Source organism: Vespa mandarinia, chromosome 3, assembly GCF_050613455.1.
Source record: "Vespa mandarinia isolate Hongniang chromosome 3, ASM5061345v1, whole genome shotgun sequence".
Classification (NCBI taxonomy): domain Eukaryota; kingdom Metazoa; phylum Arthropoda; class Insecta; order Hymenoptera; family Vespidae; genus Vespa; species Vespa mandarinia.
Genome location: NC_140812.1, coordinates 279,051 through 303,742, shown reverse-complemented (window position 1 = coordinate 303,742; position 24,692 = coordinate 279,051). Strand labels below are relative to the sequence as shown.

Genomic DNA, 24,692 nt, shown 5'->3' with positions numbered 1-24,692 from the left:
AAGGATGGAAGAGGTATGGTGTATTTGCATTCCTGCACCTTTTTGTTCTCCTTTGTCTTCTCGTATTACTTTACTACGTGTTTTATAGATAATTCTACATTACTTATCAACTACAAGCTGCAAATGGTTATTCTTATTGGAAAGATAGAGGAAAAACAATTTGAAAATGGTATCGCACGCGTATTCGTGCTTATAAGGGTTTCTCTTCTTTAAGATGTCTTTTATAAGTTCTGATTGACCTAAACACGAAGACGTGACAAAAGCAAGTATGACATAATACAGAAAATGTTACCAAATGATTCAATATACTGCATTACATAAGAATCAACTTTCGTTTTAAACGGATGTGTGGTTTTTGATATCACTCCGTTATGTCTTACGTTATTCTCCCGTGTATAGCCATTGTCGGAACATGAAAAATTGAAATTTCGTCCGATTCCTTCAAACGCGGATTCTATCGAATCAAAATAAAAAGAGAAACAAGAATATAACGTACTTGCGAGAATACAATACGAACATCAACGGAAAATTATTTTATAATATTAGATGTATGCGTTTGTAATATTAGAGGTACGTAGGTTGGAATCGAAATGACTCCTATAGAAGTTGTTGCACTATTCAAAAAATAGTACTAAACAATTCTGCAGATTACATTACAGAATAATCAAGTCTCGTTTTAAAGTAGTTTTTAATATCAAGTTAGTCACTTAGTTTTTGATATTAATTGTTATGTATTATGCTTATTCTCCAGTGTACGGATATCATCGGAACTTAAAATGTTAAAATATTTAGCGATTATTTTTAATATGTATTCTATCGAAGCAAATTAAAGAGAATGATAAGAATATAAGGTACTTGCGAGGATATGATATGAAAAGCAACCGAGAATTAGCGTGTAATGTCAGAGAAAGTTGTAATTCATGAAACAGATAGGTAAGAATTGGAATAACACCGAAAGAAGTTGTGTCATAGTACAAAAAATACTATACAACAGCCTTTATTACATAAGAATCAATTATCGCTTATATAGATTCGTGGTTTTTGAAACTATTTCGTTACGTTTAACGTATCTTCTCCAATATACGTCCATCGTCGGATCTTAAAATAATGAAATCTCTTCCAATTCCTCCAGAAACTGATTCCATCGACGCAGAATAGGAAAGTAATGAGAGCAAAACGTGTTGGTTAGGATACATACGAACAACAGCAGAGAAATGGCGTGTAATAACAGAGAAATGTGCGATTATTGACGCAGATAGGTAAGAATCGAAATAACTTCAAAGAAAGTTTGGTCACACTTTAGAAAATGTTACTAAACGATTCAACAGATACCATTACATAAGAATAAAGTCACGTTTTTGTCGGATTTGAGGTTTCTGATATCATTTTGTTACCTTTTACATCTCTTCACATATATACGCAAATTGAAAAAACATGAAAAGTTGAAATCTCTTTCGATTGCTCTGAAAACGGATACTCTTTACGCAAAATGAAAAGAGTAACAAGAATAAAACGTGCTTGCGATGATAAATTACGAACAGCAACGAAGAATTAGCCTGTAATATCAGAGAAACATGAAATTCTCGACTCATATAAGAAAAAAACGACCTGGTCATCACTATCCCCGATTACTGGCTTTTCGAACATAAACGAAAGGCACTCTTTCAGGTATCCGATAATCTGATGTATCCAGGGGAAAGTAACAGATATGTGTGTCAGATCATTAAATCAGAGGAGAGACTTCGATAGAAAGGGGTTGACATCGAAGGAGAAAAATAGAGAGAGGGGTTGCCCATGGAGCACCAAAGCTTGTGTCTGATACTGTCGTCTTCGTCCGTGTTCTCTATAATCGTGGACAAAGTGCTTGCTCGCTTGAAGTTGTTGCATTTAAACCAGAGCAATTTATGTGCGCTTGAGAACGTACAAATATGTATGATTACCGTGAACGGTGGATTACTTGGCTCATGGGTCGATGAGGAATGCAACTATTTGCGCGTCAATTTGTGAACTGCAGGACACATGAACATCGACATTTCGAACACACATTGCTGTGGACGGATACAATTCTAAGATCACGCTTGGGTGAGGGTCGTTTAAATACACGACACTATTTATGCTCGAGACTTCGGTCTGCGATGTAGAGCGAATATTGGGTTGTTTGTTTGCAAGAGAGATTCTGTTGAGAGTTTTTTGGGTCGACCTCGCCTTAAATGAATCATAACAATGCAAATTTGAACATATAAAGAAAGCGATCTCAAAGTTATTCGCAGTAGTGTCTTTACGGTGTAAAATATTATTACACAATCGAATATCACATCGATCTCTCGCTCGCGGTCGCCAACGACTGTAAAGGAGTGGTGTACCTGGTGATTTATTTTGTCCACGAAGTATGCTTCCTTTACCCTGGATTCGAACAATTAAGACGGGAGAGATTTTCGGACAAACGTCCACTGCTGCTTGACATGATTCGAAAAGGTGAGATTCGTACGACGAGGCGTGTCGAACAATCGAATCGAAACATTAGCTCTTTTGCGACGATATTTCGTCGTCGCGGTTGTGCCTTGAATGTTTGCTTGAATTCTCCTGCTCATGTTCTCGAATTTTTTTGTTTGAGTTTGTTGCGTCTTTTTGTTGGAACTCTTGGAAAAAATCTATAAATATTATACATTTGGATCTACATTATCTATATAATTACTAGGATTAGAAATGATCATAAAATCTATGGAGTGTTTTTTCAACTGTATCTTTAAAAACCTTTAATTTATTTTCAATCGTTTTCTTAGTACCACAAAAATACCAGGTATCAGCATTTTTGTATCACTTATTATAATAGCAACAAAATGCGTTTCTTTTTTACATACACGGGTACGTTTCTTCAGGAAAAACCAAGGATACATAGATTGTTTGTATTGTCATCTGAATGTATTGATTCTTTTATATGGAGATATTACCGATAAGTAACTAACGACCGGAATAATATCTTTAAAAAAAACCAAATTCCTTTAAGTAACAAAATTTTATGAATTAATATATGTATATGTATATGTATTTCTCTTTTTTACTTATAAATATTTATTTAATTTATAAACGTGTAAAATTTGAAAGGACGAAATATCGATGAGTGCAAAATGAAACTATTGAGCGAAACATGTAACGGATTACCGAACGAATATACAATAACTAATTTGAGAACATTAATAATATGAAGAGAACAATCATTGAAAATATAATTAATTACGATAATTATTATATATTAATTATTAATAATTAATTGTATCAGATCAGTAGTAGTTTCGCATATGAAAACTGCTTTATAAATGTGTATTAATCATCTGCCGTAAATGTGCTTCGATCAAAATAAATTTGTTCTTGTTACCGGATTTACTGGATGGTAGATAAACTGTGTCAGTATTATGAATTTGAGATAGAGAGAGAGAGAAAAAGAGAGAGAGAGAGAGAAAAAGAGAGAGAGAGAGAGAAAGAGAAAGAGAGAGAAAGAGAGAGAGAGAGAGAGAGAAAGAGAGAGAGAGAGAGAGAGAAAGAGAGAGAGAGAGAGAGAGAGAGAGAGGAAGAAAGAGGACATGAACTTTTAAATGTAATCACGGAAGAATAGGATTTTTTATATACAGCATGTTGCGGTCAAAATCCTTTTTCAAATTACGTAAATTTTATAAAAGATACAATGAGAAAACCAATTAAACCTGTTAATCGAAAGGCCGCATTATTAATTCCCTGCTAATATTCATTCATTCTTGGTCTGTAAGGGGAGATGGAAATGCACTTTTATTATGACGCTGCAATACCTTCAAGCCGAGTAGAAAAAACGAATTTAGCGGATTGCTTTATTACCCCTTCGTTTCTCTCTCTCTCTCTTTATTATTATATCTATTTCTCTATCTATTTATCTCTCTTTCCCTATTTCTTTCCTTCTCATCCTCCTCCTCTCTCTCTCTCTCTCTCTTTCCCTTTATTTTTTTCTCTTCTTTCTTCTCCCTCTTTCTCCTTTCAAAATTATTATTGGATATAACGAATTTGAATTATAATTCGTGTGGCAAATTGCTGAAGAGATGCGGGCACCATAATACATATTTGTGCGTGTATGATACGTAAAAAAACTTTTTTCTTTTTATTTTCTTATTTTCTTTTATTTTTTTCATATTTTTTTCCCAGCCAGATATGAAAAGAGACGAAGAATCGACGTAAAACGTCAAAGAACAACGACTTATATATATGCGTCCATGTTTGGGTTTCTGCATCAAAAGGCCTCGATTTTATTCACTTTATGTACGTGAAAGAGCAAAGTGTAAACTTAACTTTTCTGATATTCGAGATAATAGAGTGGCTGTGCCATGACACGTACATACACGAACGAGCATATGTATCTGTTTATGCGTATATAAATATATATAGGTATACGTGGGTTTTGCAAACACCCAAGAGATTTACCATTTCAGTAATAGTTCGATGCTACGGTAAATGTGTTTATGCGTACGCATGCATATGCGAGTTAACAACAAAGTGTGGAACCGACGGGATAGTGCGACGAGCAGAAATGAAGATTTATCTAGATATCTCTAATATACCACCGTAAAACGAAGGAAATGGCATTTACTAACTTGGCTTCGAGGCTTTTAGTTATTGACTACACTGAAATACAAGTGGGTAGAAATCTAATTTATGGAAAGACAGAAACGAATGGCACCGTCACCATCCTTCAGCTTCCTATGCTATCTGTATCTTCCTCTCTCTCTCTCTCTCTCTTTCTCTCTCTCTCTCTCAATTCTATTCTTATTTCGTATTCCTTTACGTGTACTTCTCCTGTCTATCTCTCTCCAACGATCTCCCTTGCGTTTTGTGCTATTATCGAATTTCGAGTCTTCCAAAAGTTTCGGGCAAGCTTTCAAAGTAGTGACACTTCGACATCGACAAAGAAAGTCATACCGAGACGTTCTAGCCGAAGCAAACTCTTAATGATGCCAATTAAGTCAGAAGGGTGGAATGTCCCCCATGCGCTATTCTTCGACACATTGCGATTCTTTTGTAATGAGAATCTATTGTAAGCGGTACGGTAACTCGACCAACAAGCCACTTTGCTTTCTATCGTACAAGCTCTCGTGCGAGTAAGTTAATTTTCTGAATATATTCCTAGGTAGGGGTGTGGATGTGTGCATGGGCTCATGTGCGCGTATGTGTGTGTATATGTATGCGTGTGTGTGTATGTGTGAGAAAGAGAGAGAGTGAGAAATCGTACACACATGGAAAGAGCAACGGCTTTAACGTGAGAGCCGCGTTGTGGCCTTATTTGCATGTCAATAAATACCTTCCAACGCGTTCTTGCACGCGAGCAATTAGCGCATTAATAAACCCCTTTCGCGGTTTCTGATAACGTTTCATAAAAATGCGAATTAATCGCACTTTAATTAATATAAAAATCGCTACGAATTTATTAAAATTATTACTATTTATTTATTATTATAAAGAATTATTATTTATATCTTCTTCTCTAGTGTTATCATCTGCCAATTTCATTGCGCGATTTTCCTCTCGCGAAGGTGCGAATTGCAGGCGCGCATTTTGGAGTGTAATAATACTATAACGAAATTTATAACGCTAAACGGATGAGATATCGTCCTGCTGCATTTGCGTTCCATTATCAATTAACTAACATTTCGCTGTGGTTGCAATAGGACATGTGACGGGTGAAGGGGTGGGGTTGAGGAGGGGACAAAAAAAATAAGGAAGAAATTAGCGTTTCTCTAAGGAGTCATGAAAGAATGATGCTCGTCATTTTTCATAGCTAATCTCTTACTTTATATATTTTTCTTTTTCTTTTTGTTTTTCTTCTTACAGAAAAGATAAATGATATAAAATGATAAAGACAAATGATGGTTCGTATATACCTTTTCCAACGGAATCAAAAGTTTGTCACAGGGAGTCTTGTATATTATAATTAAAGAGAATATGTCGAATCGAGAGAAGGAAAGAAAGGCAGAAAAAGAAACGGGACTTGCAGATTCAAAAAGGGGGAAAAAAAGAAATAAGAAGAGCAAAAAGAAGAAGCAGGAGGAGGAAAGAAGGAAAAGGAGAAGAAGGTTGATAAGGAGGAAACGAAACGAGTTCAATGGTGGTTGAAAGTGCGATTTCGAATCTCTCTCTCTCTCTCTCTCTCTCTCTCTCTCTCTCTGCCTCCTATTCTTCCACCTTCAGAGACTCTTTCAAGATCATCGTATCCTGCGCGTCCATCGAATAAATCCTTCTTTCCTAGGCGAGTACCGCGGAAGTCGCTCAAAAAGAAGAAGAAAATTAGAAGCTATGGATCCGTCGAAATGCACTTAAGGACCTTCTTTCTTCGAGTCTTTTCACTTACATCACTCTCTTCTTCTCTTTCTCTTTCTCTTCATAAACCATCTCTCCTCCTCTCGTCCGTCTTCTCACCTAATCCAAGATTTAGTCTTTTAAAACCTTTCGTCAATTGGTAAAGATGTGAAAGATTGATTCTGAAAATCACCCATGCCATATAGAAAAAAATCATCTTGTTGCGAAAAGTATTGATATTATAGAATAAAGAAAAATAAAACAGAAAAATGATGAAAGTTCGAGAAAAAGATAAAGAGATTTCTCAATGATTGTCGGCGCTTTTTGATTCAGGTTGTCGAGATGTAAACACTTTTTTCGAAGGGCTATTCCTCCCTAATCCTTCGTCTCCTCTCTCACTCTCTTTCTCTCTTTCTCTTTCGCTCTCTCATACACTGGCTCACTCATTCTTACAATGCATATCATGTAGAGTAGATTGGCTCTGTAGTCAGCAGCAGTAGCAGCAGCAGCAACAGTAACAGAAACGCTCGGCTATTTGTTTCGGAGCGTTCTTTCTATTACTATGCTGGCTCCCCCTGCTTGCTCCTATTCTAGTTCTGTCTCTCTCTCTCTCTCTTTCTCTCTCACTTGCTCTCTCTCGCATTTCCCGTTCAACTTCCTCCTCTCGTTCTCTCTTCTCTCGCCTTCGGTACGTTATTATTATTCCCCGTAGTACCTACTCTCTTTCTTTTTTCCTTGCCTTTGGCTTCCTCCGGCATCATCATAGGATAGCTCTGGCATATCATAGGGTAGCTCCTGACGTGTCCCATTGCTATTTCTCGAATATCTCCGAATATACGTATATATATACTACCTGCGTTTTTTTCTCTTTCTATTAAGCCCTCTTTATTTATCTTTTACGAAGATGTTTCAATGAATTCTTTTTCATCGTCTTTACCAGAGATAGAAAAAAGATCTCTACCAAAAGAAGAGTAAAAGTAATAAGATACGTGTATTTATCGCGTACAAGGACAGAGACGTCTCGCCAACGGAAAAAGAGTAACCTAGAAGCGGTATTGAATTATTTTTGATTGCTCAAAAGAACTTCATTCTTTTGTAATTAATACAGAAAAGGAAAGAAAGATCATTCGTATACTGGAGAAGAGGCGTATAACGTAAAGAAATGATTTCGTAAACCTCGAATCTGTAAAAAACGAGACTTGATTCTTATGTAACAGTTGAGTAGTTTGCTAACATTTTCTGAACTGTGGCACAACATGATTTGTTTTATGATTTGTTTTATGATATGTTTTCTAAGTATCGTAGTCGCATTACGTTCATATTTCGAAACGAGCATTTTCACCGTATCTTTTATATATAGAAATATTATATATATTTATATTGCATATATGTATACCGCGGGATCTCGTCTATTCGGCAAGACGAATTTCCAAGCCAAGGCTTGAATCTCAACAGATCGTAGCGTGATAACTATCGAGTATAACACGCCAGGTACCTAAGTCGTTTATAGACGATTCCGAGTCTCGAGCGAACTGTGAGACTCAAGATTGACCGTTAGAGAATGTACCGTCGCTTGTTACAGCGACGGTCGAAAGTCCTGTACGGCAAACTGGGCTCATGCAATGACCGGCCCAAGGACCAATCACCTAGTAGTGTCACATTGTTTTGAATCTTTCGACTCACGAGATTCCTAGAGATATCGTTGCCTTCTTTGACTAGAAAGGATACGGTCTTAGAGGTGTTTAGACATAATCCCACGGATAGTAGCTTCGCATCACCAGCCGCTTGACCGAGTGCGAGAACGAACGTTTAAATCTGCGGTTCTCTTACTGAGCAGGATTACTATCGCAACGACTAGTTTAGTAGGAATTTGGTCATCAGTAGGATAAAACTAACCTGTCTCACGACGGTCTAAACCCAGCTCGCGTTTCCTATTGGCGGGTGAACAATCCGACACTTGGTGAATTCTGCTTTCCAATGATAGGAAGAGTCGACATCGAAGTATCAAAAAGCGATATCGCTATGAACGCTTCGCCGCCACAAGACAGTTATCCCTGTGATAATTTTTCTGACATCTTTTGCTGAAAACTTTTCAACCCAAAAGCATCGATTTGCCGTGCTTTCGCAATCTTTATGCGTACTAAACGTCGAAATCAAACCGGCTTTTGCCATTTTGCTCTAAGCGAGGTTTCTCGCTGAGCTAGCCTTAAGACACCTACGTTATTCTTTGACTGATGTATCGTCCCTGTCAAACTCCCCGCTTAGCAGTGTCTTCGGATCATGCGGGAGTATTGACGGTGAGTCTCACGTTATTTTTACATACTTGGCTCTAGAACACCGTGGCAATCAAACGCAAAGGCTTGAAGCCCGCATTCTGCCTAACCGAATAAGTAAAGAAACAATCAAAGTAATGATATTTTACCAGCGATGTTGCCCACTTATGCTACATCTCTCATATCTCCTTACAGTGCCAGACTAGAGTAAAGCTCAACAGGGTTTTCTTTCTCCGCTAATTTTTCGAAGCCCGTTCCCTTGGCAGTGGTTTCGCTAGAAAGTAGATAGGAACCATAATAGTGTGAAGGTGGACACACGTAAGATGCCTGCATCTATGCTACTTCGCCCATTCAGGCATACGCTACAGAATTATCTACTGTCCGCAGCCACCATTACCGAGTAAGCAGACCCAGAAAAGCCCAAAACTTCTGCCGGCGAGGTAGGGTGAGCGTTTTAGTCACGATTAATATCCACGCAAAGATTCATCATGATGATTCTAGCAGTGCTCACGGAAAACCACAGGGAGGCCCATTCACAGTGTCACGATCCCTGACACTCGTTCCGTAGGATAGGATGATGTGGTAGAATAAGGTAGCAGTGGATTATATGGAGAGTGATGTAAAAGAAAAAAAAGGGAGATGCACGAGCCTCTTCGAGCCTACCCTGTTCGAGAGTGAGTTAACCTGAGAAAGTTACAGACACTCATTCTCATCACCTGAACTCCAACAATTTTTTTGAACAGGATTTATGAACTAGTTAAACTTAATGAAGAGGGTTTTCTCGTAGAATTCAGCGAAGAGGGAAAAGTTTCAGCCGAAGAAATAAAATGTCTTGCTGCCTTCGGCCATTTCCTTTCGTCGAGAATCTCCTCTAGATCGACTCTTTGGCTTTCGAAAATCGGACATTCAATAATATGATGCGAAACCATGTCCTCTTCATCATATTCGCGTGTCCTATCCATGCCGTGATTCAACAATATGAGTTTGGCTTTGAAATCGCCGTGCCCCGTGAGAATTTATGTGGAGTAGTGATTTGGAGAGACGAAATGGGTATCCATTCTTTTCCTGACGCTAGGGAAAAAAGCAAATGTCGACCTACCTTTTCGTAATTTCTTCCATCTCGATTGCCAAAGCACTACAAACTCGACTAAATTTTTAAATACGCGTTTATTCTCCTGGCATGACTCATCGCAATTCGTTGTCTCGGGATTCCATTTCTTTTTTAATTTGTACAGTTCCTTATGCTTGTGTAATTGGAGGTCAATCGGAGGTTCGCCTGCGATGACATATAGGAACTCCGTTGAGGCTGTGGACCATTCTGTTATAGCATACGTAATCGTCGGTGTGAACATCCATGATAGACCGTTCGGAGAGCGTCATGACGAAGTCCCCATTTCCTATCCGCTAATATATCTAACTTCGCAAACAGTGGTCCGACCTTGTCGTTCAGTTAACGACAATGTGTCGTAACTCTCATACATTTATCGAAATGCATCTCAAGACATCTTATTGAGCTTTTAAATTTGATATTATTATTCCCTATTCTAATGGTAGTAGCCTACTAATGGTACTGGCTTACTGGATCGATCCGTTTTCTTAACAGTTTTCCGTTTCTTTTCAGGGCGTTATCCTACCGATGAGTTTCAGTCAGTTGCTTTTTAGGACGATCACTTCTGTTTTACGCTCAGATATAGATAGCTTAGCTGACGATCGGTGATGCTATTTACCGTGCGGTTCCCTTTCCCTTCGAGTTCCTTCCTTGAGTCCCGTCTATCACGATTAACACGTCGTACATGTATGCGATTACGTTGACTTCTGCCGAATCTTCGAGTATCCTAAGGAGCTGGTTGAACATGAGGTTCCAGCAAGAAGGTCCAAGAACTGATCTTTGAAAGCACCCTCTCGAGGTCTGCTTCGAAATTTCATGCTCTTCCAGAGTAATTTTAACCTTATGGCCTTTGAAATAGCTAGCCTTAACACCGAATATATTCCTCGGGCAGTCATTTCTAAAGTACCTTGAGGACTAAAGGCCACCATACATTATCGAAGATTACTGAGATGTCAAATAATAATGCGATGATATATCTCCGTGAGGAGGCAGAAACAATTTGACGCATTTCAATTATTGCATCTTCTATAGAGCGTCCTAGACGAAGCTAAACTATCTATCCGAGATTTTGCCCGGCTCGAGAGAGGTTTTAGCGAAGTGTAGCTTCAGCAACCTTTCCAATAATTTTCTTATCACGGAGAGAAAGCATATCGATCGATACGATCTAGGGTCTTCCGCGTTTTTATCTTCTACTTTCAGGAGTACTCATAAGAAGCCTTTCTTCCATATAAAAGGGAAGGTGTCTCAACAGAGGCATCCATTAAAAATATCCACGAAATGATTCGAGATAGCAGCAAAGGCTCTTTTAAGTACACATACTTCAATTAGGTCTGGCTCCGAGGCTTTACCATTTTTAAGGGACTTATTATGTAAGTTACCTCTTTTTCCGTAAAAGGGGGGCATTTGCTGTTTCGACTTATTCCTCACACCCATTGTTCTGGTATATGCTCAGATACGCAGTCGTCCGGTACATGCGAATTCAGAAGTATGCTAATTTTTTCTGAGTTCGTTGTTTTAGCGCCATCCCGTTTAAGGGCGTTGGTAACTCTTTTGACTCGAAATTTGTTCGTCTGTTGCTTGTATATAAAGCCCCAATGCTCCGAGTTACCGTGTGTGATTACGAAGTTTCTCCAACTAACTAGTTTGGCCAGTCGAACCTCCTTGCTGTAGGTCTGCAAAGAAGAGCGGTATTTTTGCATTAAGCAAAGGTGTACCTGACCGTTTTTTCCCCCGTTGATACGTGCGCCTTTTCTGATTCGTCAACGCCATTGACCACCAAGGATTGGATTTTCGGTATGTCTTTTTGCAAGGCATTGATTCGGAACACGTTGACTGAAGAACCCTTGTGAGCGCTTAAGCCCATATTTTTACCTTTGAAGCAGACCCTAAACTACCTCTCTCCAGCTTTGTTTCGGCAAGGATGAGAGTGCGCTCGGAGAATAGGTCGTTCATATACGAGCCATGTTATTTGACGTTGTTCGTATAATTTTCTTGACTGTACTCCGCAATGAATCCTTTCTCTATTTCTCTTTCTATCTCTCTCTTTGCATATCTCTCTCTTTCTATATCTCTGATATGCACTTTTTCTCCCAGTTATTTCGCGATAATGGGCTTCCAATACAGTAAATTTCCTAACGAGGGACTTTCCTTCTTCGGCACGGCTACACACATCTTAAAATTCACGATAATACGTAAAAGGGTGAGAGAGAGGAGAGAAAGAAAAAAAGCTCTATAGATAACTCGATGGATGTTTACTCGAATATTATTAACTATAGATATTTCAAGATAATAAGATTTTTAATTCTCTATAGAATTGTATGATTACGATTAATTTTAATAACAAATGCATCAATAGAAATAACTTTCGGCTTTGTTCATCCAACTTTTTTTTCTTCCTTTCTTCTTTTTTTTCTATTGTCATACGCACGTATCTCGTTTAGTAATACGCAATTTTGTTTTGTATGCATGCAATAATATTTGTTTCCAGTAAGAAAAATTGGTAATAATGTTGGTGGTGTTGACATGTATCTACATTACTCGTGAATATTTACAAGAATTGCTGAAAAGCTCACTTCTTAAAAGTGGAAGCAGAGAAAGCCTTGGGTAGCTGGCTGGCTGGCAGAGAGAGTAATTGGTTTCCTTTATTTTGTGCGAAAAATTTTTGCTAAAGTAAAAAAATATCTCTAGGTAGATACAACGAGAAAAAAAAGAGCGAGCAGTGCGGTAGGAAGAAAGAAAAAATGAAAAAAGGAAGAAGAAGAGGAATAATATAAAGAGGATGAAGAAGAGAGAAGGAAAAAAGAGAGAAAGAGAGAGAAAGAGAGAGAGAGAGAGAGAGAGAGAGAGAGAGAGAAATAGAACACAAAGAAAGAAGAAAAGAGAAGAGATTTCAAAAAAACTAGAAATATTACCCGTAGAGAACTGGACGTAAGTGATCTTCTAGCTTCTATATATATATATATATATATATATATACATATATACACACATATATACACATATACATATATATATACACACATATACAGTAAGTTCTCGTACATATTCTACTAATTAAGAATATCTTTAAATTATTTAATTACATTCCCTTCGCTTTTATCTTAAGACAATGCGAATAATTAAAAAAGAAATTTTTTCTACAAAATAAAACTATTACTTTACTTACATGATACATTACTGAAAATCAAATTTAAATTTCTTATACGGAAGTAAATAAATTTATTAAAAAAAAATAAATAAATAAATAATAAATAAATAAAAATGACATTTTTTATCTACATAATATGTTTAAAATTATTTACAAACTATTCAATTAATTTTCTTTCATTTCATTTTCTTAATCTTAAGACAATAAGAATGATTAAAAGACAGAATTTACTTATAAAATCGAACTATTAATCCTATTTAGAGAACAAACTATTACAATAAGTATAAATTCATATTGAAAGTTAATTAAATCAATTCAAAAAGTATATATATATCTTAACGATCTATAAATTCTAATCTTAAATTTTGATATTATCTAAACATCATTAAATTAACTTCCACATCTTTGCATATAACGTATTTTCTAAATAATTCGAACAATTATTTAATTACTAAATTTTCCTAGAACATCAAACTATTAAACTACAGAAATTCAAGTTATGCTGTAGCCATGTTTTCTATTCACACTGAGAAGCCACATATGAGAGTTTCTACCTTTTAAAAATGAAGGAGAATGAAAAGTTATTGATTGTACTACGAACTAACAGCGACTAAAAAAAGAGAGAGAGAAAGAGAGAGAAAGTGAGAGAGAAAACTAAAACAAACTGATAAAAGAACTAAGAGAAGTTACTGTACTTCGTTTAAAATGCTAACAGCAACACCAGCAATAACATTGGTGAACAAGAATGTAGAACGAAAAAAGAGAGAGATGGAGATATAGATAGATAGAGAGATAGAGAGAGATAGATAGAGAAAGAAAAGAGAGAGAGAGAGAACATGTAGATTCTAAATTATGAGAGCAATTAACCGTACTATCCCATGAGCATTACTTTTTCTTATATCTAATTATTGCAAGCAAATTTTTCCTTCTCTCTCTCTATCTCTCTCTCATTAAATAACGAAATGTTTGTCACAATGCCTGATTCTTATGTGAAGCAATCTTATTGAATTATTTGGTAACATTTTCTTAACTAATAACTACTATTGGATTTATATCATTGTTTACTTATATGTATTAAGAATCGTACATTTCTCTGATATTATATACTAATTCTTCGATGCTGATCGTATGTATTGTATTCTCATGTGCAATTTATTGTCTTGTTACTCTCTTTAGTCTGCGATTATAATACACTCTTTGAAACGAATCGGAAAAGATTTTTAGTTATCATGTTCTAACGATAGCCTTATGCACGCAAAGAAGCGTTAAATGAAACGAAATGATTTCTTAACCTCGAATTCATTTGAAACAAGGCTTGATTCTTATTTAAAGTAGTCCGCTGAATCGTTTGGAAATATTTTCTGAAATGTTTTTCTTAACTTCTTATGTAGTTATTTCGCTTTAATTATATCAGTGTCGAGAATCGTTCGTCTCTTTGATATTGCAATTTAATTCTCCGTTTCTATTCGTATCGTATTCTCTCTTACACTTTATTTTCTTGTTACTCTACTTAATTTGTGTAGATCAAATACGTTTTCGGATCAGATTTTTACTTTTCATGTTCCAATGATGGATATACCGCAAAGATGCGTAAAATATAACGATACTATATCAGAATCTTCGAATCCGTATAAAATAAGAGTTGAATCTCATGAAATGTACTCTGCTGAATTGTTTGGAAACATTTTCTAAACGGTGGCACAACTTCTATAGGATTTATATAATAATTAAGTATATATGTATATAATCTATATACATATATACTTAATGTATATATATATATAATGTATATATATATACTATAATGTATATAGATTATATACATATATATTTAATATATATATTAAATTTATTAATATATTAATAACATATTAATCTATTAATAAATATTTATATAACTTAAATAATTATAATTTATAATTATTAATTATTCATCACATAACTTAATAAAACTAAAATTAAACTTAAATTATATAATTTTACTCCCAAATTTTAATTTTTATTTAATAAAAAAATTATATAAATTTTAAATCATAACACTAGAAAATTATTATTTTCTTAAATAAATTTACATTTTATTACTTTAATCAGACATAGTATTATCTATATATTAAATAATTATTAAATGATTGTGCCTGAAAAAGGAATATTTTGATAGAATAAATCATATAAAATTTAATTTTTATCATCATTATATTATATAAATCAGCTAAATTAAGCTAGTAGGTTCATACCCTAAAAATATAATAACATTATTTTATATAAATTATATTTGATAATTATTTTATCACTTAAAATCCCAAAAATTTTTATGTTTTTTACATTAAAATATAAATTCTTTATATTATGAATAAATCACAATCACAAACCTTACAATTTTATTCATCTAATTATTATACTATTATTTCTAATCCAAATAAATTATTCTACTTTATTTTATTTTCTATAACTATAATCTCTATTTTATCTATATTTTTTACTAACTTTATTCACTTATGAGTTCTTATAGAAATCAATACTCTCCTCATAATCTCAATAATAAGAATTTATACAAAAAGATACAAATCAATTATAAATTTTTTTGTTATCCAATCCTTCTCAAGACTTATCTTAATTTACCTTCTTATAGTTAAAAGTAACATCAGTGTATATAACTCAACTTACTTAATTATTAATATTATAACAATTTTATCATTTTCTTTAAAATTATGTCTTTTTCCTTTCTTTTTTTGACCTTCCCTAATTAATAAAAATATCTCTTGAATTATACTTCTCATAATATCTACTTCACAAAAATTTATTCTCTACTAATTTTTAATTTATTCATTAACCAATTTACAAATAATCAAGTCATATTCTCTATAATTTTTATTTCTATTTTATCCTCAGGAATTTCAACAATATATATGAAATAAATTTAAAAAAAATTATAACTTTATCTTCAACAAATCACCTTAGATGAATAATAATAATTATCATATTCGACTCAACTATATTTTTATTATATTTTTTTATTTATATCTTATCAATAATTTTTCTATGCTCAATTTTTAATAAATTTAATATCACTTTAATTTATTCTATAACTAAAATTCAAATATTTAATTTTAAAATAATTAATTTTTTTATTATTTTAAACTTATTAATTATTAGCGCCCTCCCTCCTTTTATTACCTTTATTATAAAAATTAATATTTTAAAAATTATAATTGAAAGTAATTCTTCCCTTTCCTCTTTTCTTTTAATAGTCGTATCAACTTTTACACTAATTTTTTATATAAATATTATTATCAAAATAAATATATTAAATTTAATAAAAATCAAATTCTATAAATTTAATTTATTTAATATAAAATTTAATTTTATATCAATCTTATATATTAGAATTTTAACTTTAATATTCACTTTCTTTACTCTTTTTCTTTATCTATCCTAATAAAATAAGATTTTAAGATAACTTAATCATTTAACCTTCAAAGTTAAAAATATAAAATATTTTATAAATCTTAAAATAACTTCTTCACTATCTTTAAATTTGCAATTTACTATTTTTAATTAAACTATTAAGATAATTTAATTTATATTAATTATGACAAAATGATTATATTCAACAAATCACAAAGACATTGGAATATTATACTTTATTTTTGCCTTATGATCAGGAAGCATCTTAGGAGCATCTATAAGATTAATTATTCGTATAGAACTAAGATCGCCTGGTAATTTAATCAATAACGACCAAATTTACAATTCTATTATCACTGCTCATGCATTTATTATAATTTTTTTTATAGTTATACCATTTATAATTGGAGGATTTGGAAATTGATTAATTCCATTAATATTAGGTATCCCAGATATAGCTTTTCCTCGAATAAATAATATAAGATTTTGATTATTACCTCCTTCATTATTTCTTTTAATTATAAGAAACTTTATTGGAGGAGGGGTAGATACAGGTTGAACTCTATACCCCCCCCTATCATCTATTACTGGGCATAACTCTCCTTCAGTAGATCTAAGAATTTTTTCTCTTTATATTGCAGGAATCTCCTCAATTATAGGAGCAATTAATTTTATTGTAACAATTTTAAATATACATGTTAAAACTCACTCATTAAATTTTTTACCCTTATTCTCTTGATCTGTTTTAATTACAGCATTCCTCCTTCTTTTATCTTTACCTGTTTTAGCAGGAGCAATTACTATACTTTTAACAGACCGGAACTTTAATACATCCTTTTTTGACCCTACTGGAGGCGGGGACCCTATTCTATACCAACATCTATTTTGATTTTTTGGTCACCCAGAAGTATACATTTTAATCCTTCCAGGATTTGGAATTATCTCCCATATTATTATTAATGAAAGAGGGAAAAAAGAAATTTTTGGTTCATTAGGAATAATCTACGCCATATTCGCTATTGGATTATTAGGATTTATTGTTTGAGCATATCATATATTTACAGTAGGCCTAGATATTGATACTCGCGCCTACTTCACTTCAGCAACAATAATTATTGCTATCCCTACTGGTATTAAAGTATTTAGATGACTTGCAACTATCTATGGTTCAAAAATCCAATTTTCACCTGCTATAATTTGAAGTATAGGTTTTATCTTTCTATTTACAATAGGGGGATTAACAGGAATCATCCTATCAAATTCATCCTTAGATATTATTCTTCATGATACTTATTATGTAATCGGTCATTTTCATTATGTTCTATCTATAGGGGCAGTATTCTCTATTATTGCTGGATTTATCCACTGATACCCATTAATTTTTGGACTATCAATAAACAAATTATGACTAAAAATTCAATTTACTTCTATATTTATTGGAGTTAATATAACTTTTTTCCCCATCATTTTTTAGGTCTAGCTGGATTCCCTCGACGTTACTCCGATTACCCTGATATATACACCTCCTGAAACGTTATTTCCTCAATCGGATCTATAATCTCTTTTTTTTCTATAATTTTTTTTTATTTTTATTATTTGAGAATCCTTTATATCACAACGAATTATCTTATATAAATTTTTTATATCACCTAATTTAGAATGAAATCATTCTTACCCTCCAATAATTCATTCTTATCAACAAATTCCTTATACTACTAATTAAAAATTATAATATAGCAAATTAAGTGCATTGATTTTAAACATCAAACATAAAAAATTTTTAATATTTTTTTATTATAAATTCAAACATGATTAAATTTTTATATTCAAGACTCTAATACCCCCATAAATCAATTAATTATATTTCATGACTACTCTATACTTATATTAATTCTTATTACAAGCTTAATCACCTATATATTTATTTTTCTAATTATTAATAAAATTACTAACCGATTTATAACTAATGAACATTTTATTGAAACAATCTGAACTATCACACCTATACTAACTCTCCTTCTTATTGCCATCCCATCCCTAAAAATTTTATATATAACAGAAGAATTTTTTTCTCCAGCTATTACAGTTAAAGCAATTGGCCATCAATGATACTGAAGATACGAATTATCAGATTATAAAGATATCAGATTTGATTCTTATATAATTCCATATAAAAAACAAAACCAATCCCAATTTCGACTTCTAGATGTAGATAACCGCTTAATTTTACCATTTAATATGCCTATTCGAATATTAACAACATCCACAGATGTAATTCATTCCTGAGCCATTCCTGCCTTAGGAATTAAAATTGATGCTACCCCAGGCCGAATAAATCAAACATTTATTCATATAATCCGACCTGGAATTTTTTTTGGTCAATGTTCAGAAATTTGCGGCATAAACCATAGATTTATACCTATTATAATTGAATCAACATCATTAAATTTATTCATTAAATGAATTAATAACATATAATTTTAATCATTAAGAAACTTTAAAGAAGTAAAAGTCTCTTAAACTTTTAATGGTTATTAAAAATTAACCCTTAATGATATAATTAAAAAATATTTCCTATATATTAAATTTAAAAAGATTAGTTAATTTATAACATTTAAATGTCATTTAAAAATTATTAATCAAATTAATATCTTTTTATTCCACAACTAAGTCCATTAAAATGATCTATTCTTTATATTTCTACTATTACTATTACAATTATAATTATTATTAAAATAAATTATTTTTTTTTAAATAAAATTAATCCTTCAAAAAATCCTTCAAAAATTTCCACTTCTTTCCCTTCTTATCAAATAAAATGAAAAACCTTAATCTAATTTAATGATATTAAACTTATTCTCTATTTTTGACCCATATACCTCTATTAACTATTCTTTCAATTGATTAAGACTATTAATTCCTTTATTTTTATTTCCTAACCAATTTTGATTTAAAAAATCTAAAATATTTATATTTTGACTTTCTATTAATAATTTCCTTTTAAAAGAATTTAATAATTTAAAAAAAAATAATCTAATATTATCACTTTTTTTTCTATGTTTATAATAATTTTAATTATAAATTTTATTGGTCTATTCCCTTATATTTTTACACCTTCAAGACATTTATCTATTACTCTTCCCCTCTCTTTAACAATTTGATTAAGAATTATATTATTTTATTGAACTAAAATAACAAACTTAACATTTGCTCACCTTGTTCCTCTTAATACCACATCAATTTTAATGATATTTATGGTTCTAATTGAAACAATTAGAAATATTATTCGCCCTATTACATTATCAATTCGACTATCTGCAAATATAATTGCAGGTCACCTTCTCCTATGCCTTCTTGGATCTACCGGAACCTCAATAAGTCTCCATTTAATTAATTTATTAATCATCACACAAATTTTACTTTTTTCACTCGAATTAGCTGTTTCAATTATTCAATCTTATGTATTCATAACTCTAATATCTCTTTATTCTAATGAATTATAAATGAACAAATCAAATCACCCATATCATATAATTTCAATCAGCCCATGACCTCTAATTTTATCAATTAATATCATATTATTTCTTATTAGATTAATTAAATGATTTTATTTTATAAATATTAATTTAATAATTATATCATCAATTTCTTTAACCCTAACCTTAATTCAATGATGACGTGATATCATTCGAGAAAGAACATTTCAAGGTATACATACATCTAATATCATAAAAAACTTAAAAATAAGAATAATTTTATTTATTACATCTGAAATTTTTTTTTTATTTCCCTATTTTGAGCTTACTTTCATTCTTCTTTATCCCCTAGAATTGAAATTGAAATAATATGACCCCCAAAAAATATTATTATATTTAATCCTTACGATATTCCTCTTTTAAATTCCATTATTTTAATTACATCAGGAATTACAATCACTTGATCACACAATTCACTAATTAACAAAAAAACTAAAATAGCTGCTTTTACTTTATTATATACAATTTGTCTAAGATTCATATTTTCAATATGCCAATATTTTGAATATAAAAGAGCCCCTTTTACTATTGCTGATTCAATCTTTGGATCAATTTTTTTTATAACTACTGGATTCCACGGAATCCATGTAATTATTGGTACAATTTTTTTTATCGTATGTATATTTCGTATAATTTTTAATCATTTTTCTAGAAATCATCACTTTGGATTTGAAGCTGCTATCTGATACTGACATTTTGTAGATATTGTATGATTATTTGTATATACATGGCTTTATTGATGATCTTTTTACTTATATAGTATATAAATTACACTTAACTTCCAATTAAAAAAATTATTTTCAATAAATAATATAAGTAATAATTATTTTTATTATCTCCCTTCTTCCTTTTACATTAACTATTATTCTTATTACAATCAACATACTTCTATCTTTTAAAATTTTTCAAGATCGAGAAAAGCCCTCTCCATATGAATGTGGATTTAATCCTTTAACCTCGCCCCACCTTCCATTTTCTATCCAATTCTATTTAGTTGCTGTAGTTTTCCTAATTTTTGATATCGAAATTATCTTAATACTTCCTTTCAACCCCTCTCTAACCATAAATCATTACCTATTTTACTGGATATTTTCATTCCTAATAATTTATATTTGTTTAATTATTGGCCTAATTTACGAATGAAATGAACAATCAATTATTTGACTTAAATAAACACTTAGGGTATTAGTTAAAAAATAACATTTATTTTGCAAATAAAAATTAAAATTCATTAAATTTATATCTTTAATATGAATGGAAAATCCAATTTAATTTCGATTTAAATATTTGATTATTAAAACTAATCCATATTATTTATTATTATTTTAAAATTTAATTTTTCGATAAATACTACTCTATAATTAATTTAATTGAAGCCAAAATAGAGGCAAATTATTGTTAATAATTGAACTAAATAATTTTTCCAATTAAATTTAAATTTTACCTTGGCTTTCTCTATTATCAATTAATTTATATAGTTTAACTAAAACATTTTATTTTCAATAAAAAAATAATACATATATAATATTTATAAATTAATTAAATTTAATTTCATATCTTTTAAAGAAATAACTTTATATAAAGCTTCTAACTTTATTATAATGATTAAAAATCATTTTATTTCTAATTTATTTCTTCCTAACTTTTAATTTTTACTCCCTTATTTAAAAACAATTTTTGTTACCGTAATATCTTCAATATTAAACTCTTATCTTAAGCTATTTAAATATAAATATTTAATTATCTATAAATTACTATTATTATAAAAATCAATATTCATATAAATATAAATAAATTTGTATATATAAATTTATCCAATATTAATAAATCAAATAAATTTACAATAAATCTTTTCTTTATTCCATAAATAAATATATATTCTAAGATACCCTTATCAAATCCCTTATATATTAATATAGAAAACTTTAAAGGATAATACCTAATTTTTATATAAATTAGATTTAACCCTCATATTCTAGAAAAAAATATTTTCCTATAATTTCTTAAATTTAATATATTTACAAATCTCATAAATCAACCTAAAATACATCCTATTAAACAAATTTGTATAACTATTAATTTTTCAAATAAATTCAAAAGAATTAAAGTAAAATTTATTAAATTAACTAAAAAATATCCAATTATTAAAGAATAAAAATACAAAATAATTAATGATATCCTTATTATTAATCTTTTTCTAAACAAAATAAAATAATTTATTTTATTCATATAACTTAAATATACTATAACAATTAAACGAACACTATATGAAACTGTAAATAATGTAGAAATTAATAACATTAATATACTTATTATATTTATCTTACTCATTAAAAAAACCTCTATAATTAAATCCTTAGAATAATACCCAGAAAAAAATGGAAATCCACATAATGATAATAAAGACACAAAAAATACAAGTCTAACAAAAGGATAATATCTAACTAATCTTCCCATAAATCGAATATCCTGTTTATTATTTATTTGATGAATTAAAATTCCTCTACATATATATGTACATATGCTCTATAAATATCCTCTATAAATAATAAAGACTTAAATAATGCATGAATTAATAAATGCATAAATCCTAACTCTACTTCTCCTAATCTTAAAATTCTTATTATTAATCCTAATTGTCTCAATGTAGATAACGCAATAATCTTCTTCAAATCATTCTCAAAATTAGCTATTAATCCTGCTATTATTATTGTACATCTAGAAATAAATAATATTAAACCCATTAAATGATTATTAACTAAATATCTATTATATCGTATTAATAAATAAACCCCTGCTGTTACCAAAGTAAAAGAATGAACTAAAGAAGAAACAGGTGTAGGAGCAGCCATTGCTAAGGGTAACCAAGAAGAAAATGGTAATTGAGCTCTTTTAGTAAACGCTCTCAATATTATTAATAAAGAAAAATAAAAAAAATCAAATCTATAAAATATCCCATTTCATGACCCTAAAATAATTATTAATCTAATTATTATTAAAATACCTACATCACCAATACGATTTAATAAAACTGTGATTATCCCAGAAGTAAATGACTTTCAATTATGATAATAAATCACTAAACAATAAGAAATTAATCCTAACCCATCTCATCCTAATAACAATCCTATAATATTAGGACAAATAATTAATAATAATATACTTAAAACAAACATAATTACTAATAAAAAAAATCGATTAATATTTATATCCCCCTCTATATATCTTAATCTATATAATATTACAAATCTAGAAATCATTAAAACTAAACTAAAAAATATTATAGATACTCAATCTACATAAAAAATAAATTCCATATTTATTGAATTAATACTTATAAAAACCCATTCCATTTATAATCTTAATTTCATTAATATTATATTATAATATATGGCTATCCCTCTAATTAAAAGTCTTATATGAACAATAGATGAATAAGCTACTAATATTTTTATATCAACCTGAATTAAACACAATAATCTTATTAAAATACCTCCAATAACTCCTAAAGTAATTATTATATATCATCATTGTATTATATTAAAACTAAAAATTTGAACTATTCGCAATATCCCATATCTTCCTAATTTTAATAATACACCAGCTAAAATTATTGAACCATAAACTGGGGCTTCTACATGAGCCTTAGGTAACCAAATATGAAAAAAAAATGTTGGTAATTTAACTATAAATCCCATTAAACATAAAAAAAATATAACTCTATCTAATTTTAAATTTAAAAAAATCAATATTAAAATTATTAGCCTTTTATATTCAAAAAATAATAATATTAATACTCATAAAAAAGGTATTGAAGATACAGCTGTATATATTATTATATACATAGCAGCTTCATACCGCTCATAAGCATATCCCCCATATAAAATTAAAAAAAAAATTGGTAATAAACTAGCCTCAAAAATTAAATAAAATATTATTAAATTTATAGAAAAAAAACATAAAATCAATAAACTTGCCAAACCTAAAACTATTAATTCTATTAAACCCGCTATATTAATAATTAATATACACCCTCTAATCCATAAACTTAAAATTACTAATATATATGAATAATAATCTATGAAAAAAATTCCTCCCCTAATTCATATATTTCTAGAATAATATAGCATTATTATTAATATGTACCTCGATATATAAAATATAATAATTGATTTACTAAATTTAATATTCTTAAATTTAAATAACCTAATTCTTAACGATAATATTAAAATTAATTTTATCATACTAATCTTAAATTTTTAAGATATTCATTACCTTTATAACGAATAATTAAAACAACCACAGAAATCCCCATAACTCCTTCTATTACAAATATAACTATAAAAATCAATAAATAAAATTCCCTTCTTAAATATATTAATATTATAAAAATATTAAATAATCTAATAACAACAATAAACTCAATACAAATTAATACTATCAATACATGATCATAAAGTTTTCATATTAAAACTGAACCTATTAAAAATAAAATCAATCCAAACATATAATTTAATAAAATTTTATCTCAAATAAACTATATATAATAAATATATTATATTAAATATAAATTAATATCCTAATCAAGCTTAATAGTTTAATAAAACATAAATTTTGTAAATTTAAATTAAATATATAATTATTTTTAAGCTTTAATTTCAAAAAAATAAATAACTTTATATCTTTAATTTCCAAAATTAAAATTTTCTTTAAACTATCTTTTGCTTTTAATTAATATCACCTAATGCTAAAACCAATAATTAATTCTTTCTGTTTTATAATACTACTTATCCTACTATACTTTATTTTACACCCAAAATTATCTGTTATCCAATCAATAGTCTTATTAATATTATTTACAATTTATACTTGTCTTTCAATAAGCACTTTTTTCTCTTTTTCACTAT

At 30.0% G+C, this 24,692-nt stretch overlaps 2 pseudogenes; one reads left to right on the top strand and one right to left on the bottom strand.

Moving 5' to 3' along the window:
• The first annotated feature begins 1,937 nt into the window (after positions 1-1,937).
• On the top strand, positions 1,938-2,092 carry LOC146873091 (5.8S ribosomal RNA; annotated as a pseudogene).
• A 5,646-nt stretch (positions 2,093-7,738) lies between these two features.
• LOC146873090 (large subunit ribosomal RNA) lies at positions 7,739-8,925 on the bottom strand (annotated as a pseudogene).
• Between the last annotated feature and the right edge of the window lie 15,767 nt (positions 8,926-24,692).